Genomic DNA, 6779 nt, shown 5'->3' with positions numbered 1-6779 from the left:
TTTTTTATGTACATTTCATAGAAATTGAACATGTATGTGAAGAATAGTAGTTCTTGAAGGGAAAGTGTAAGGTTTGAAGGCAAAGCGACAGTTGATTCAACGTCAGACGTGGAAATTTTTTCTACTCAACATACACTATTACATCTTCAATGTCAAAATTTGGCATAGGTTTAATTTTCTATTTTAAGTCATTAAATGGATTTGTAGGTATTTAATGTATATAATTCAATTTAGAACTACAAATACAAGAAAAATGACCACAAATTGGTTGAAAAATCATATTCTAGTTGTTGAGTTTATTTCAAGTCTTATACAAGAAATATTTGCAATTCAAACATTTATGTGGGAAAATGAAAATTAACTTAGACCTTATTGCCTTATGAATTTAAAAATGTGAGTGAAGTCTGTAAAACATGAAAAATGGCCTGGTTTCAAAATATGATACCCATGGTATGTGTTTAAAATTTGGGAAGGTTTCACAAAAGTTGCGATCTACATTACCTATAAATCAAAGTATCTCTTAAGAATAATCGTAGCTTCGAAAGAGATGTTGTGTGGCTTAAAGGAAACAACAATCGCTTTAACGTTTGATCTTGATTTTATTTCCTACACTAAACATGCACTACTAAATCTTTCTATGTCAAAATTTGGCAATTTTGAGGGTTCATAAGTCATATTTTAATTACAATTATATTGAATAATACCCTCAAATTGGTCAAAAACAATGTTTAAGTTACTGAGTATACTTTTAGTCTTAGACAAGGAAAAAAAATACAAACATTTAGGTTGGAAAATTCAAACACTAAGAGGTTATTTGTTTTCTAATGTAAAATAAATGCAAATGAAGTCGGAAGAACATGTAAGTAGGCACGGTGTCATGATATGACATCTAGAGGTTATAGTTAAAATATTAGAAGGTTTAACTAAAAATTTTATGTACATTTTTTTATAATATTAAAGCATTTTCAAAGAAGAATCATAGTTTTGAAAGGAAAAACATGAGGTTTGAAGATGAAACACAGTTACTTCATCGTTTGACCTTGATTTGTTTTTTACATGCAACATATATCATTACATTTTCCATGTCAAAGTTTGGCATGGTTCATTTTCCATTTTAAGAAATTAAATGGATTTCTGATCATTACATTTTCCATGTCAAAGTTTGTCAAAATTTGGAGGCTCCAGCCTATTAAATCCCTTTAGACTCGCCGTTGTCACAAAGTGGTAGATATTCAATTATTTCATTATGCCGCAACAAATGCAAGGTATTGAAGCATCCTTTAAAACAGTATCACATTCAATATAGTGGAGGGAAATAAAATCGAAGCGAGAGCGGCGTTTCGGTGCCCGGGTGCATCTGCACCCGGTCAAATTTTTTTTTATAAAAAATTCAAATAATTTCAAAGAATTCCAAATTTTTTTTTGGGTGGTAGACAATTTGATGCGTGAGGTACGCTCCAATTTTCAAAACATTTGGACTTCTGTGCAGCTCTCAGCAAAAAAGACAAATCAGACCAGAACAGTATATGAACAGTACACATTTTTACAGACCTTCGATTTGTCTTTTTTGCTGAGAGCTGCATAGAAGTCCAAATATTTTGAAAATTGGAGCGTACCTCACGCATCAAATTGTCCACCACCCCATTTTTTTTGGAATTTTTTGAATTTTTTTAGTATTTATTTTGATTTTTTTCGTGAGCGCGATGAGCTCGGGTTCAGATTCGAATTTTCCAAGCTAAGCTGCCTAGTATCTTTAAAGTATGTGTTCTTTATCTATACCTACTATTAAAGGGATAGATATTCTTGGCTTTGTCCCGCTATTGTTTTCACGCTTATGCCATTGTTTGATTTTTTCGGACCCTATTTTGTGAAGCTAGGAAACGAAGGCGACATATGTGCAGACGAAATAAAAAAACGTAGCCGGACTAGTGCCGACATACATGCAAACGGAACAGAAAGAGAATCGTAGCCGGACTGGTTAACTCATAATAAAGTCTTTTGATATAAAAAAGCTTATCCTTACCGCTGCCGTAGTAGGAGCGTGGCGTGACCTCTCACGATCTAGGCTATGTGCCTACGCTTCCATAGTAGGATCGTAGCCTGAGGTCACACGATGGAATCAAACTGATGGCTGACAAATCAAGAGATATGTCATATGTACTAATTAAGTGAAAGTATTCCAAGTTCTGATTTGACAAGGGAAAATGTGAGCATTAATAAACTGATATGTTCTTGTAGAACAACTAAAATGTTGTCATCCACCTCTAAATATAAAGATATTTTGTTTCTGTGGTTGTCGACGTGACGTTTCTGATTGCCTATTCCTTTCTAGATATGATTTAATTTTTAGAAACAATTGCTTCACGCAAATAGAATATAAATATTTTTATGAGGGTTTTCATCTATTTATACTACCCCCTAACAAATCCATTTCTAAAAATATTTATTTACACAATTCCTAATTACAACAAGCTTGTGCTTTTATTCTCACATTTTTATGGTAATTAAGTATAATAACTGGTTGAACATTTCAAATGTATATGTAGACATGATTGATGTTGAACCCCTAAATATATATGCACCCGTTGCAGCGCATGTGCATTAGGAAGGTACAACTATTAGCGGACATTTTTGTTAGTGAATAATAGTATATGTTAGTGCTTACTAAAGATCATATTGGACAAAATATCTTATTGGTCATCACATATTTATAATAAACATTTTTACTTATTTATAGATAAGGATTCCAATAATTTAGCACATTGTTTTTGTTAATATAACTTTAGCATAAAATGTTAATTCCATTATTTTCAATTGTATCTTACAACATTACCACTTTGACATTGTGTATTTGATATTAAAATCACTACACACATATACACGATGACAAGAAGAACTTTGTTTTGATGTACAAAAGATTGTTTGATATGTTAGTTTCAGAAATCTTGCTCAACCAAATTCCTTTAAATTATAAGCAAATCATTAAAAAAATAACCACTTTCATATATTAAAAAAAAATGTGAACCTCATATGTACTTATGTGCTTGTGTCTATTTTAGTATCTCTAAATACCCCGGTAAAGCTCAAGCTCTGCAATGTACGGATGTAACAAATATCCTCAAAGAGGCTTGTAGATAAGTACAGTTAAGCTTAGTTGCTACACATATGAATTGCAGAGCGTCTAAGTTGTCAATAAGTGGTGCAGTTGTGGTGTGTGTGTAAGTCAAGGAATGCATGGTGCTTGACCATGTTGCCTCAAGTGCAGACTCGTTTCTATAGTGTGGCACCCCAGCTCAGAGAAACCAGAACACCGCGTATTCTAGTCCAGAGATTGAGGTAAGTCTTCTGGAATACGACACTGCTCGGCATAGAACAAATCAGCTCATATGACAACGAATAAGGGATACAAAAGTGTGATGTTACAAAGGATCAAATCTGCATGGCCACACTACGCCTGCTAAGGTAGCTCTATGCTAGCAACGAAACAACTCGTAGCAGCGGAATACTTCTAGCAGCGGAACACCGACGAAGGTGGTGAACTCCACTCTGCAGAGACTCTAGCTGGGACACGATCGAGCTCGCACGGTCGGTAACCTCGACAAGCAATCAATCACGGCACCACCTACAATCTGGCATGACACGCCAGATCAGTATATTGAATGTACTTGCAAGCTCACAACAACCAAAAGCATCAAGGGAAGACAACAACATCGCATTAACAGATTAAGTAATTAACAACTACTATGAGATGATAGCAACTATTAAGCATGATATAAAACTACTGGAATACTGATGAACCAACATCTCAAGAACCACCTCACTCTTGGCTATACGGCCAAGCAATATATCACCTCGATCACCTCGCTATCAAAACCTCCACATGGTTGCTACTTCTTGATCTTGCGTTGGTTTTTCCCTTGACGAGGAAATGATGATGCATCAAAGTAGAGATAAGTATTTCCCTCAGTTAGAGAACCAAGGTATCAGTCCAGTAGGAGACAACGCAGAAATCACCAAGACCTGCACAAACAATCAAAAAACATGCACCCAACGCGATAAAGGGGTTGTCAATCCCTTCACGGTTACTTGGAAAAGTGAGATCTGATAGAGATAGATGAAACTAAACAAAAGGTAAAGTAAATATTTTTGGTATTTTTGGTTTATAGATCGGAAAGTAAAAGATTGCAAAATAGTAGATCGGAAACTTATATGATGAAAAATAGACCCAGTGGCCATAGGTTTCACTAGTCGCTTCTCTCGAGATAGCAAATAATACGGTGGGTGAACAAATTACTGTCGATCAATTGATAGAAAAGCGCAAAGTTATGACAATATCTAAGGCAATGATTATGAACTATAGGCATCACGTCCGTGTCAAGTAGACCGACTCCTACATGCATCTACTACTATTACTCCACACATCGACCGACTCCTGCCTGCATCTAGAGTATTAAGTTCATGAAGAACAGAGTAGTACATTAAGTAAGATGACATGATGTAGAGGAATAAACTCAAGAATATGATGTAAACCCCATCTTTTTATCCTCGCTCGCAACAATACAATACGTGCCTTGCTGCCCCTGCTGTCACTGGGGAAGGATACCGCAAGTTTGGACCTAAGGCTAAGCATTTCTTCCATTGCAAGAAAAACCAATCTAGTTGGCCAAACTAAACCAACAATTCGAACAGAATTACAAAGATATCAAATCATGCAATAAGAATTCAGAGAAGATTCAAATAATATTCATAGATAAGATGATCATACATCCACAGGTTGGCTGGTTGTCTATGCGTGGAGTCACGATCGCCAAAATCACTAATTGAGGAGTACTCTTTGCAAAGATCATTCCCGCCTCCCCATGTTGCGAAAAGTGGTGCAACCTGGGGGTTTCCTTTTTTCGTAGATCCGTTTATTCAAAACGTTTTATCTCTTAAACCGTGCGTCCAAATTTTGAGCCGTTTTCACCGTTTGATTCCTCATGTCGAGATCTTCAAAACTAGATCCGATATTGATAGGTTTTGACGAACATTTTGTTCACAAAAAAAAACAGACGAAAAAGCCGACCCAGGAGCATTGGTTTTTTCCTTTCGGAAAGAGGCACGCCCGTGCCTCTCGCGAAATCACAACGGTGCCTCTCATGGAAGCAAAACCATGCCTCTCGTGAAAGGAAAAAAAACAGAAAACGCATTTTTTTTCGTTTCTGAGAGGCACGGCTATGCCTCTCGCGAAAGCACAACCGTGGCTCTCGCGGAAGGAAAAAAACAGAAAACGCGGTTTTTTGTTTCCAAGAGGCACGACTGTGCCCCTCATGAAAGCACAACCATGCCTCTCGCGAAAGCAAAACCGTGCCTCTCGCGAAAGGGAAAAAAATAGAAAACTCCTTTTTCTTTCCGTTTTTGAGAGGTATGGCCGTGCCTCTCGCGGAAGCAAAACTGTGCATCTCGCGGATGAAAAAAAAACAGAAAACAAGTTTTTTTTCGTTTTCGAGAGGCACGGAAGTGACTCTCGCAAAAGCACAACCGTGCCTCTCACGGAAGCAAAACCGTGCCTCTCGCGGAAGGAAAAAAACCAGAAAAGATGTTTTTTTCGTTTCCGAGAGGCACGGCCGTGCCTCTCGCGGAAGCAAAATCGTGCCTCTCACGGAAGGAAAAAACAGAAAGCGCGTCTTTTTTTTCATTTCCAAAAGGCACGGCCGTGACTCTGTCAGAAGCAAAACCGTGCCTCTCGCAGAAGCAAAAACGTAACTCTCGCAAAGAAAAAAAACGTGTTTTTTCGCGCAAAAAATGTTCAGATTTTTTTAATCCAAAAACTAAGGAAGACCAGTGGAAAACCAAAACGTCAACAAACCGAAAAAACCATTTAAAAGGCTAAAAACGCATGCGAAAAAATAAAGAAAATTCGGAGGGAGCGCCTAGAGCGCGACACGTGACGGGCGACTGACAGCACGTCAAGTGACTCTGATTGTTGTGAGGCTCTCAAAGGAGCGCTTGTGAACAAGTTGCTCCCCACAATCGCTCGAATAACGGGGAAACAAGAGGGCCTAGTTGCTGGTGCAGCTTTGGGCCACATTTATTTGGGCCCATGAGTTCCTGCTGGGCCGAACAACCGAACAAGTCAAGCTACCCAGCAGATTACCTTACCATCAGAAGATGTTAAAAAAGCACCGCAAGATGAGCACCACCCCGGTTTGTTCCCCATGTGGCGCCAAGGATACTTGGAAGCGTTCCCTCATTGAGTGTTCCATGACCCGATGTGTGGGCATTGGTTGATGGGGACTTATTGGAGCATATGATGGCTATGAACGAATCAGACCACAAATCATGGCTATTCTCAATGTTTGAGTCCATATCACCTAAGCAACTTACCCGTTTGGTGGTCACACTGTGGGCGATCTGGACGGCGAGGAGGAAGGCGATTCATGTGAGAAATTTTCAAACTCCTTTTGCTACAGATGAATTTGTGACTTGGTATATCTTGGAACTTGATGAGCTAAAAAACTGCATGTAAAACCTATATCGCGTGCAGGACTAGTGGAGAACAGTTCGGCCTGAAAATTTCCACCTGATGGGTCCGCCAAAATTAATGTGGATGGTGGCTTCTCCAGGTAAGGCTTATATGGTACAGTTGCTCCGGTCTGTAAGGATGATCAGGGATTATTTTTGGGTGCTTTAGCTCTTGTCTTGCCGGAGGGTTACTGATCTTGCAATCCTGGAAGTTATTGCTTGTCGCGAAGGTATTGCATTTGCTATGGACATGAATCTCCAGAGGGTGCATATTG

This window comes from Triticum aestivum, chromosome 2B (genome assembly GCF_018294505.1).
Source record: "Triticum aestivum cultivar Chinese Spring chromosome 2B, IWGSC CS RefSeq v2.1, whole genome shotgun sequence".
Classification (NCBI taxonomy): domain Eukaryota; kingdom Viridiplantae; phylum Streptophyta; class Magnoliopsida; order Poales; family Poaceae; genus Triticum; species Triticum aestivum.
This window is presented reverse-complemented; position numbering follows the sequence as displayed.